The sequence below is a fragment of the Lagopus muta genome, chromosome 1 (genome assembly GCF_023343835.1).
Source record: "Lagopus muta isolate bLagMut1 chromosome 1, bLagMut1 primary, whole genome shotgun sequence".
NCBI classification, from domain to species: domain Eukaryota; kingdom Metazoa; phylum Chordata; class Aves; order Galliformes; family Phasianidae; genus Lagopus; species Lagopus muta.
This window is the reverse complement of record NC_064433.1, coordinates 59,253,432-59,266,216: the sequence shown is the minus strand read 5'-3', so window position 1 is coordinate 59,266,216 and position 12,785 is coordinate 59,253,432. Positions and strand designations below refer to the sequence as shown.

Sequence of the window (12,785 nt, the reverse complement as noted above, 5' to 3'; positions counted from 1 at the left end):
ATAGATCAGGAGCTGAACTATGGTCATTCAGTGGGTCCTATCTGTCAAATTTAAACATTCCTGTACTTTAGAAAGAATACGCAACCTGTTGTCCCCATATGTTTCAAGACAATTTTAAGCTAGGCCCGCAAGCAGGAACACAGAAGCTGGATCATTCAAATGTTACATTCCATTGCCCTTGCTGACAAGTACAAGAATCAGTTCACAGTAATTTTCAGAGCTCTCAGAAAGGTATTTACAGGGTAGCTGAGTGACTGAACGTGACTGTGGGGCCAGGAGAACTACTCTTCTCAAGGACAGCAAGGTTACACTTGTAAGAAACTAAATCTGAATTTTTCACTAACCGCTCCACAGCTACACAGCTCCCCTGTGGTGAAGGCACAAAAGGCATCTCTTTGCTCCTGCTGTCCTACAAGAAGAAACATTGCAGATACATAAGAGTAATAACAGAATAACAAAAAAAAGCAGCATCTCTCCTGAACTTGCATAGAGACATAAGAAACCAGTCACCCAAGAAGTGGATGCTCAGGTGCCCTGTTGGCAGGTACAGCAGTGATGAAAAAACATCCAGTTAATTGGATAGGAGGAAGTTATGGCTGTGAGGTTTTAGGAAAGTACTACAGAGGCTGATCTCACCTCTCTGTGTCTCTCTGGGAGAAGACCACATTTCGGTTTCATATATATCACTTACCAAACACCTTCATCATGGTAGCCAAGGTTGTTGCACAGGATTGTACCCTTTAACTGAGGCAAAGACTACACAGACTACTTGCAAAGGACTGCAAAAAATTTATGAATCTGTGCCACAGAGATTTTAACAATGATCAGTTGGTTATTGCATATAAGCTGCTCTAAAGTGCTGCAAGTCATTAGTATTATCATGACCTGAGAGCTATAAAAGACTTCAAACTTTCAGAGATGTCAGAATAAAAACCCTTAGATAGTACCATATGGAGAATTAGAAAAAGAGGTCATTAGCAAATGCCAAGAAAGTAGAGTCCAGACCTCAAGTCAGCAAGAATATTTCCTCACTTTGTCTTAAGACATACCAGTGTCTTCCCTGTCCTCTTTCCTCTCCCTGCTCAGGAGAAAAAAAATAAAAAAAAATAAAAAATCAACTGCTGAGTTAGCGGGGTCCAAAGTGCCTTTTCAGTTTATTTCATTTCAGTGTTCCCTGAGGATACCCGTAACATATGGTGAATGAGTTGATCAGAATTCAATGAAAAATGGCTGAGACAGGCTTGATAATATATTACAGGATCTTTTCAAGGTTCAGAGATTTCTGACATGCTGGGTGCCTGAGTGCAGAAGAATTGCTTCTGATTTGCTTTTAAGTTCAGGTTTTAGGGTGACTTGGAGGCAATGCTCTTAGGGAGCATGCTGAAAATGATGGAAGGCAGAAGTGTCTCCTGCCAGAGAGGCAGGGAACTTGGAACTTGATCTTGGCAAATCATCCACTGCCAGCCGAGCTGCAGCTTTCTCAGTCTCCCTCAGCAGAGGCCAAAATAGGAACAAGATTCCGATTTTGTCTACATTCACGTAACACCTTGCAAAGCAGTGGCAACAAGCCATCTTCTCGCACTAGTCTTGCCCGAGAGGAATTAATAATGATTAACCAAGCTCATTACCCATCCCAGAATATATTACCTCTTTAATAAAAAGTCTGGCACACACACCTGTAAAAGGGATTTTACAGTACCTTACAGTTGATATACTGGAAGTGAATTAAATTCAACATTCTTTCGCACAGGCTGAAAAAGACAAAGTATTTTTAACACTGTTTAAAGTGGTTTTAGTGAGATGTATATTAAGCAGATGGAAAATGTAATAATACTAAAAAATATCTCCAAATCCCACAGGGTCCAATGTGCCAAAATCAGAGCTTCCATTTCAGATTCGGTAATTAAAAATGATACCTATGTACTGTGTAAGTCTCACATTATTATGTTGTTTTGTCTGTTGCTGCAGTACTGTAGCAGCTAAACTTTTCTGATGCATTTCCTGTTGTGCAAACATGGTTTTGCAGGTATCCATCTGAGCTGGCTGCCTGTCTGAGGGCCAGGATCTCAATAGCTAATTTCAGCAACTTGAAGTCTGGCATCTCTGTTTTTTTCATGGAGGCAGACAGGTTCCTGCAGAGGATGACTTGGAACAGCAAAGGTTGCTACAACTGAATGAGAAGTGTATGGTGCAAGACTGGCCATGCTTTTCACTCAGTTTTTGCTTCTAGCTCCTTTGCCTGTCTGACTGACACTTCAAAATGACACTTGGTCCACTTCTGCTCCCTTCCCAGACATGCCTCCTATTTCACCAGCCGCCAGAATACTCAGCCAGCAAAGCACAGCCCCTTTTTCTCAGCTGCCCTCTAGACCCTGGGCCATGGTTGCAGAGCTGTCTCTGCAGGTTGGACTGGGAGGAGGAACTACAGCCTGCCACTGCAGAGGGGTTATTTGTCTCTGCCTCAAACAGGGCACCTGTGCTTATCACTGAGGTGTGAAAAGCACAAGTGGACAGTGAAGCACAGGAGCCCCCTGTCCTACATGGTTTAATTACTTTTACTTTAACCTTAGACCTCTCTTTCCTCTGCAATGTTTAGTAAACACGACCTTTTAGAGGAGGAAAAAACAGATGGCATCCTGCATTAGTGTAACTGCCCGCTCAGCACCCCGGGAAAGAGAAACTTGGCTTCTCAGCAGCAGTCTTTCTGCCACTTCGACTCAGATCTCTTGGCTCCTCATCCCTAAGGCAGGTTTAAACATCACTGAATTCGCTGACAAAAGCCTGCCGGTGCAATCATGCAGAAGATAGAATTTTACTGCTAAAACGAGATGAATTCAGGGCTGGGAGACAGCAGAGCCTCTACAAGGGAGGCAACCTTGCATATCCCCTCAGCCAATTCCTCTCCTATTTCAGCTACCTGAGATCTGGGTCAGGGACACAATTCTTGGGATTTATAGACCTGGGCAAGGGCTTCTGTGGTCTTTTTCCACCTGTTGTTGCAGATAGTGGGTTGGAATGAATCTCTGGGTTCCTTTCTAAGGGAATGGAGACATTGATTGTTGAAGGCAGCGAGGAAGCTACTTCACAAGAAGACCTTTGTGTAACTCAGGCACGTTTTGCAAGTGTTCTCAAATACATCAGCTATTTTTTTCTCTTGTGGTCACTACTGCAATAGAAGGCTGTTGTTTGTGTGAGACCAAAGAGGAGGAAGCCCAGACTTCCTCAACATAGAGAGTAACAGACTCAGATCACCATCCTAAATACAATCAAAACACCATTCATTGGCTTTAAGAAAGCAGATTTGATCCAGTGTGTTAATTCCCCCAGTAAGTTCAGATCTAGGGTTTTGGGTTGGCCTATGGCTGAAGACCAAGACAGAAAAAGCATGGTTAGCATTCCTCCCTCCCTTTTCCCATCCAGTGGCTACCATCACAGCCTTGTGCAGTAGGCCAAAAACTCCACTTTTCCGAGTTCTAACCTGCTTTCTCACTGCTCCCTTCACATCCTGATCCACTCCATGCAACTTCTCTTTCTTGAGGCCTTATTCTTTTTGCACTCTTATTTGGAAAACAGTATCTTAGCAACTTGCTCATTCGGTCATACAAGTTCAGGTTCCTTCAGGGCCACTTCAGGTTTTCCTCCTTTTGAGGAATGAAAATGTTTCCCATTCCTATACTTTATACTCAGACATGAATCTTTTTGGACAAGATGACTAAGAAAAACAGGACTTTGTCTTGCCACATCCAGTGCTATTGTGTTGTTCAGCAGAACTGTGGCTGGTATTGAATTCCATTGCATCAATGAACTCAGACCCTTCATAAGTCAATGGAGGATCTACCTTTAAAAATACAATATATTTTTAAGATAGCTCATAACAATCTTATTAGATCCAGATGTGCTATAACAGCACAGCAGTAGTTTACACGGTTCAACTCTGCACCATCCATTTTTTTTGCATCTTGATCTACCACCCTCACATTAGTGTATTGTGAGAAAATACAGGCATCTGTTATATTCTGCAGTCACACTCGAAGAGATGTGCAGAAGAGTAAATGTTCAGAAATGTGTACATAAAGAAACCTACTCCCATCTTCCCTCTTTCCCCAAAAACTGAGATAAGAGAGATGGCAGTCTACCCAGACAGACAGGCAATAATAACATCAGCACAACCTGTTTACGTGAAAGCTACAACATACCAGTTTGTGATATAAGAAGCTTACACATAGTTCTTGTCACTAGGCACATGGAGTTCCCTTAGTATGATGACACAAAATATATATGGAGAGAACTAAATTACTGAGAAAAGAGCATTAGAAATTGCTAGAGCACACTTCCAATCTGTGTGTCCAGAATTAAGTTCCTCAGTCTAGAATTTACAGTCTAATTTACAGTCATGCAAAATGGCCTTTAATTTACACCTCACCTCAGTGACAGCTCTGAAGACCATGACCACTGGTATGGACTAAATAACCCATATGTCATCTTAGTGATGTCTTCAAATACCTGGGAGATAAGGTTGTAGTTTCACACGAAGTGGGACTTAAATCTATAGAATTAAGCCAGTATTAAATAGCACTTCTACTTCGTCTTAAATTTGTATTGGCAGTTCCTAAGAAAGGGCAAAATCTTGCTGTCTTACACTCTAATGCTGTCATCCTCATTACCTCCATTAGACATCTTAGGAACTTTCCTCTAAACATGAGTAATAGAATCATAGAATGGCTTAACTTGGAAGGGATCTCCTCTCTGTCTCTCTCCTCATTTTCCCATCTGCACTAACTTTGCATTTAGCCAGTACAATGGCAGGTTACCTGCAGAGCAATGAAAAGAGTTGTGTGGAAGGCTTTAGGAAATGGGCTAAGCATTTTCATTACTGGAATATCTATGGGTGAGAATCAGCAAGTTCCTCTCTACCTCAAGTACCTCAAGTTCTGCTACTTGCCACTTTTATCCCATCCTCTGCTCTTTTGACCTCACTAGCATCATTCAATAGCACTGCATTTCACGTTTTAGATCCAATTCAGCTTCTACATCCACAAGCTCAAAATGGAGATGGGATTTTGGCACCCAAAGGTCACATGGTCTGAATTCCTGTTTATGTCTTGATGATTTTTTACAGTATGATCTTTTCTCACAGAAGAAAGAGGTGGACCTCAGCACTTCTGCAGTCTTCTGAACAGGCAGGATGACAGTCCCAAAAAATCTGCCATCTTTTTTTTACTCCTTCTCCTTCAGCTATCTAGCTATCTACAGAACCCAAAGAAAGAGGCTTTAGCAGTGGTACAATGTGTTCCTCTTCAGCATCTCAGACTTCTCAGTTCTTCCTTAAGAATCTGCAAGCTTGCCAGGCAGAATAAAGAACATGGAAGCATGGGCATGTGTTTCCAACAGGAAAACATAGAACTTGCCCATAGGGCTGGTCAGAAGATCAACCTGCATAGGAGTGAGTAAGTATTGCAGAATACAAAAAAAAAAAACAAAAACAAAAACAAACAAAAAAAACCACCCAGGCCTTTGGATTGACACCACACTGCAAGAAATTGTGATAAACGGCCAGAGCCTCATTGCTGTCACTGCCAAAGAATGTTGGCATGAACAGGAATATTTCTGATTTATCTCCTGTTCCTGTTCTTGTTCCTTTCTGTTTCTTCTTTCATTTATCTTATTTTTTAACTTCCTGCTTTTTCTGCTACCTTCTTTTCTGTCATTCTCTTTCTCTGTGTAGCATGTATACCATCGTTTTTCCTTTCAGTAGCTCTACTTTCTTTCTTGGGCTGAATCTGTCTTCCTTTCTTCTTTCAGTGGCTCTTTTTTTCCATCCCTTTGCCAAATTCTCTGCCTTGTGAGCCATGAAGAAATGCATGGACAGAGGGTCTACAGAAACCACCTGCTGAGTTCAACAGAACACACCTCAGTGCACAGAAGATCTGTAATTTTAGGAGTGGGGATAGGATCTTGACTGATGCAGATCAGGTCAGTTGATACCAGTAGGGGATTACAATGAATGGCGTTAGCTCCAATGCAGTCCATCTGCTATTACTTTATCAACCGTCTGTGACCATTTTTCAGCGCTAGACGCAGGACTATTTCCAAAGCAGTTATTGCCTCTTCTCAGGCAGCTCTGTGGCGTTATCAAACCAAAAGCACAGGATACAGAAGCTGTTAATGTTGCATTCCACTGGTACTGAGAAGTTGTCATGTTATGGACAGAGAATTCTTTGCAATACAGGGAGGGGGGAAGATAATGTTTATTTGCAAGTCATGAGTTCATCACCTAGAATTAAGGCAATAAATTATTCTAAATAGCTACTGTGAGGTTTGGCTATGATCAACTCTATTTACTGACATTACCATTCTTTGTGGCCCAGAAAATGGGAACTGCTGTCGCATGTGGGAGAAGAGTGCTTGATTGCAAGTCTAGGGCAGGATCCATGGAGGCAACAGAAGCAAAAGGGATGAAGAAAGGATTGGAAGGACACGCGGCCACTCAATGGCTGGACACAGCCTCAGGCCCTCAGTGAAAGTGTCTGAAAATTGTTTTTGCAGTTTCTAAAGATGATATTTCAGACTGATTTCATTTGACCTCTTTCTCCTGCCATCTGCTTTAAGAAAGGTGTTGACAGAGGTCAGACAAAGCAACCAATGTGATAGGAACACTCCAACTGCTGTAAGAGATTTTTTTGAAGAGCCCACCTAATCCTCACTGTACCTCCTCACCTTTGTGTTCTCCATATTTGCCTGAAAGTGGTTGCATCAGCGGTTTGAGACAAGAAGCAGAGAAATGCCTGTGTGGAAGATAGTGTGAAAATGTTCAGTCCTGGTAGATCTCCTTCACAGAACCAAGGCACTGCATCTGAAACTCACCTCTTGTGAGTTTCAGAAAAAGCCATTCCTTCTAGGCCATGTAGCAGAATTGTCAACTATATTTTCCTGTAAGAGATTCCCAAGCTTGTTGGTAACTGTAATGTTAGGGATGTTCTCTGAAACATTTCTTGCTTATAATTGCATGTTCATACTTTTCCTAAATCTACATGCACTAACTACCTTTGTGGTTCTGGAACTAGGTTTCTGCAAAGCAATTAATGCTGCTGGTCATGCTTGTATAAAACACCCCTAAAAGCTTAGAGAGAGTTCTAGTCTGGGTCTAGATATTACTTCTGACCCACGTGTCTGTGTTAGACTGAAATCAAAATTCAGGCAACTGATCCTGGGGAATATTTATGTGAACTTTGCTGACCCAGCCCTGCCTGCAGCATCTCCACAAACTCCAATTGTAATATCTTGAACGGAGGATTATTAAGTCTACAGGGAGGAAAGAATAAGAAGTAGATGAGCTGTTAAGAAGCAGAAAAAAATCCTCTCTTCATGCCTGTGACCTCAATAAGGAAAAGAAATGAGAAAAGAAGCACAAACCGGATGTGCTAACAAAGCAGAAATGTTGCTCAAACTCCTCCTGTGTATTTTCCAAAACAGTGCTGTGGAGATCTTCAGCTGGAATGAAAGTCAAATGAAGAAGAGCTTTGCATATAAAGTCTCTTGTCTTCAGAACAGACAAGGAACAGTCCATGGGCATGGAGGCTTGCTTTACGCTGGCATGTGCAGGTGCTGTAAGCCTGACCTGGAGTGTTCCCTATTAAGAGTCAGAGAAGAATTCAGCCTCCACAATCCACTAATTCTGTGAGCTTCCACTTGACACTGCAAGCTGGGGGGCAATTACTCAGAGTTATTGCGCTGTTTTGTGTGATAGGTGATAAATTTTATTTGATACAAACTAGAATCATTATCACGCTTCACACCTGGGCCACAGCCACTGAGTGTTTCTGAGATGAGATGAAGCACTGGCCTCCAGGCTATACACCTAATACCTTGCCTGCAAACCTAAGCCAGAAAGGCTCATTTCCCATTTCATGAACTGGATTTGCTTTTTTTCTGTCAGACAAGGTCAGTCTTTCACAGGTTCAGACACAATGTTGTGCAGCTCAGCTGTTTTCCTGTAATGTTTTAAGAGTGGTGGATATTGGTGGAAAATTATCATTCCCCAATGGATTATTTTTTTCCCCCACAATGCTGTGGTGGTATTGCAAAAGGAGAATTAACTTGGAGAGCAGTTCAATTCCCATAAAATTAATGGCCCTCAGTTTTAAGGGTTACTGCAGTCACAAACTGAACACAACGTTGCTTTCTCAAGTGGATCTGACTGGTAGTGCATTTAGCACAGGCTACAGCAGAGGGGAGATACAGAGAGATGTGATGTGATGCTGTGAGTTGTGCATGTGGATAACATTCATGTCAGTGCCTTCTAGAAATACTTCATAGGATACTGAACAAATGCATGTTCTGTCTCTGAACAGTCAGTTCAGGTAAAGACATATGAAGAGTCATAGACAACAGATGCCCAGAAGTAAAACAAATCAGATTTTGTTTATAACCATGTGTTTTTTTAAGGTGTAGCTTACTGTGGTGCAGCTCAGAATGCTGTGAGGAAAGAACTCTGAAGGTTTGATTTCAAAGAACTGTCTAAAGTCTGTCCATCCACTTTTCACCCTCCCACATGCAGCAGTGGAGCAACAAGTACAAAGGACCCCTTCCAACAAGAACAGATATTTCCATTTGAATACTTTGGTAACAGTCAAAACAGGACAATAGGGAGTTTCATCAGAACTGCAGGGAAGGCTGACTTGGAGATGCATCCAATGATTTTCATATCTCCTTACCACTAATTGGTGCTATGATGCCAAGCAGTAACCAATCTGTAACAGCAACTAATTCAGAAGGCTCTTTAGAAATGAGTACACAGCTGTTTGAAGTTTAAACTATATTGAGTTGCAGTTTAATTGGATCATAATCATGAAGCAAACACTTGCCAGTTGCACTGATCGTGTTTCAATCCTGAACTAAGCAACACTATCTGTACTGGAAAGTTACATCTCATGAGAAATGTTTTGCACAAATGTGAGCAGAGCAGTGTGAGCAGAGCCTGCCCAACTTTTCCATAAATGTTTCAGATCCCAGCTCTTGTTCAGACCCCTGATTTCCTCTCCCTGGGAAGACTATGCCTCCTTTCCTTAAAAGTAGGTCAGGTCTCACCAGTACTTCTATCAGATAGCAAGTACCATATTTCTTCCACAAATACAGGTGGAACATCACTCCTTCCCAAAGATTTTTCTGAGGACTGATACTGCCCTTCAGACAATTGTACTCAGATCCCATCCCATCACCTGGATGGGATCCGAGAATAATTCAAACTTCCAGTGCAGTCCCCATGTCCGTTGCCAAAGCAGACCTGCCCCAAGCACTTCATGTTTTATGTAAAACATTTCTCATACTGGAGCACAGGTGATTTTCTGCTGATTTCCTATTTGGCACCACAGGCAAGTCTGAGGCAGGCACCAAAAAGCCTGTGAAAAGCAACTGAATGAATGTACTCTTCCCTCTAATTGTGACTCCACCATTTCCTCTCATTACACTAATAGAAACAAATCTTTCTCATCTCAGCACTATTACCTCACACAAAAGCAAATGGTATGTAATCCTGTTAGAGCTGGGCTGCTGCTGGACACATTTTAAAGTCATTGTTGTGGGACACCAGTCTCCACTGTGTGAGACTGGGAGAAGTGGGAAATGCAATTACGAGGCTATTCAAATCCTTAGAATGAAACCTTGCCACTAACAGGCAGAAGCCAGCAAGAAAAAGAGAAGTTGCTTTATGAAATTATAGGGTTTAGCTAAATAACAGTCTAATCAGCACCTTGGCAAAGGAGTAGGGTTAGTTCCTACGGTGCTTTCATGGAGTCTCCTCATTCCCCTCAGCCCTATCTCTGACATCTCTAGTGGAAGGCCCAATCTGAAAGATGGGTTGTGATCACAAAGTCAGTGGTGCACAGACCCAATGCAGAAATGGTTGTGCATTCCCCGTGTTTGCACAATACTTTGAAATAGAGAAGCCTTAAGCAGAGCTTGGTGACAGCAATCTGCCTGCTGCTGCCACCACCTCACACCATGTCTGGGCTTCCTAGGGGTAAGCTCTGGTTTCACATCTGTACCCTAAAAGCTCCTGGCCTGCAGCATCAACTCAGAAGCCAGGTAGGAAATTCACATTGCTAAACTCACAAAACTGCAACACCCAGCTCCATTCCCCACAGTGATTAATTCATGTACTGGGGGGAAGAAGGCAAGTGGCAGTCAGTGAAGCAATGCTGAACAGTACAAGTGAGAATGATTGCAGCTGCTTCATCAAGTTGGCTTCTGCCGAGTGGTTAGATGCTGGTCTGTTCCCAATCATTCCTACCCACATGAAGCCAAGGCTTTTTCAACTGGATGGGTAACAAAGAAAGAATCAGAAATCTAGTAGGACAAACAACAGGGAAGACAACACAAGAAGAACAGACAATGACTATGATAAAACACAAGCAGAACCAAGGTGTTTTTGCAGGCTGATCGTAACAACCAACCTCCTAGCGTTTCCTTCTCCTTCTGACTCACTTTTGAGCTGTGTGGCTGCTCTAACTCATCTGTCCTGAAGTCAGATGATCTTATTGCCTTGAATTAGACACCCCTCTTTGTCTTCACCTTCCCTGCTATTTTACCTTCCTGCTGCCCCTGTTCTCTCTTTCTCCCTAGATGAGATTGGGTTCTCATTGATAGCCGGACTGTTCTTGCAGGTCCCAGATGAGATGATGTGGGCTGAGGTAAGGTAAGGTAGAGGAGGAGACATCAACTGATCATTGCTGGAGTCTCCAAGTCCCATGAAGAAATGAGAGTCACTTCCCTGTTTATGCTCTTTATTAGTCCCTATTCTCTTTAATCGGCTTAGACTGATGAGCCGAGGCAGCGGTAGGGATCAGCCAGGCTGTTTAATTAAGGGATTGCAGCTCAGCCCTGCAGTTTGGGGGTTTGTGTAAATGAGCTGCAAGTCCATTATTTAATCTGCCGCACTGAGAGGAGTTGGGGCATTAATGAAGCAAACTCTAATTAAAACTAGACCGTTGATGGTTATTAGTGGCATCAGTTCTGACAGGATTTATCTCATTTAGGGAAATGCCTGATCAAGGAGGGGAAAAACAAAGAAGAAACCCAAGCTGGTTTATCAAATTCACCACGACATCACTTGTGACTAGTTGTCTTCTCAGTGGGGCTCAGGACAACTGCACAGGGAGATGCTGTGTCTCATGCTCTCCCACCAGGAGTCCTGATGGTCTTATTTAGTGATATTCCTGGTTCACCCAGGAACTGATTTCCTATTCAGGCTGTCTTACCCACATATTTCAGACTTGATTTTGTTCTGCCTCAGTTCAAAAGGGAGCTTGCTCATGATTTGAGCAGGGTGACAGGCTCTGTAAATGATCTGATGAGCTTCTCTCAGCAGTGCATCGAGCCATTCCAGAGTAACATAACTATCAGCTATAGACAAGAGCTCTATGGTGACCCTGTGGTTTCCCTGTTCTGCCATTTGTCTTGTCCTCCTCACTGCTTCAGGAACCAAGCATGCCCATGGAAGACTGCAGGACCTGTCAGAGGCTAGGAGATGTGTTCTGTCCAACATAAATTTGAGCAGTGAGCTTAATAGTCCTGCATGTGCTCTGCCTTTCTCCTTGCATAGAGTGTGAAGCGGGGATACTCTTCTCACCTGAAGCCATTACACACAGAGATTGCACATAAAAGCTGTTCTGTTTCAAAAAGCAAAAATCTGTGCGACTGTTTCTTGTCTTCAAACAGTCACAGTGACTTCAACCGTTTTTGTCTCTCCCCAGAATATTGAGCCACATGCAGACAGGCTCGGAGCTTCTATTGGGGCTCAGGGCATTAGAAATGGAAAGGAAAAGAGAAAGCCTTAGAAAGAAAGTAAGGAAAGCAGGAGTCCTGCTACAAGTGAGCATGGGAGCAAGCTACAAAAGACAGTCTAGCTTACAGAAAAAAAGGACAGATGAAGAACAGTATGAGAGGCCCCTCAACTGAAACCTCAGATGCAACATACTGTAGGGGTCAATTTCATTCATCTCCTCTTTTGACTTCCCTGATTCAGACTCATCTTTGGATGCAACTTGCCAAGTTGTTAAATTACTAGAATAAATTATTGTTTCTCTTCGATTTTTCTGCCAAACCCTGCATGGGAAATTTGGTGGTTCCCAGCACAAGGTGGGCAGACAAACTGAGACTCAAAGATGGACAGGGCCTTTTGAATGATTAGGCCAAAAACGATGATACATCAGTATGACAAAAATTACCCTAGGCTTCAAGACATTGAGGAAATGACAGCCTTGTAGAATAAGAAAATGGTAGAAATGAAGGGAGTTGATCAGAAATAAGATGGGGGCTGGGACAGATCAGAGTCAAGGATCAGGGTATGGTGACAGCCAGCACCTCTTCATCTGGTATGAGATACAGCTGCAAACATCTCATGGGGCTGTCACACAACCTTTACCAATGTTTGAGAGTCTGCAGCATAGACATCATGGGCTGTTAACCCTTCCACCTTCATACACAGATGGGCATGAGGGGTCTCACTCCTTTACTCTGTCTCCAAGTGTAGCTTAATCCTGCTTTTGTATATACACAAACATGCACACCTGTTCTCTTCACAGCTGTCCAGCAGTCACACTTTTCCTTGGAAGGAAATCAGAAATCACAGCCTGCTCCAGTGAGCAGAGCAAACAAAAGAAACATGATTTCAAAAACAGACTTGCTACTGCAATTCAGCTGCCCCATTCTGTTCAGAGCCCTTCCCCGTAACTCAAGCTTCTTATACCAATGCCAAAAGCCAGACGTAAAGGTCTAGCAGTGTGATG

At 42.8% G+C, this 12,785-nt stretch overlaps 1 protein-coding gene across 2 annotated transcripts in view; it reads right to left on the bottom strand.

The window, feature by feature from the left end:
• IQSEC3 (IQ motif and Sec7 domain ArfGEF 3) overlaps positions 1-12,785 on the bottom strand; it is a 102,969-nt gene that overhangs the window by 45,139 nt on the left and 45,045 nt on the right. The gene's annotated exons all lie outside the window — the stretch shown is intronic.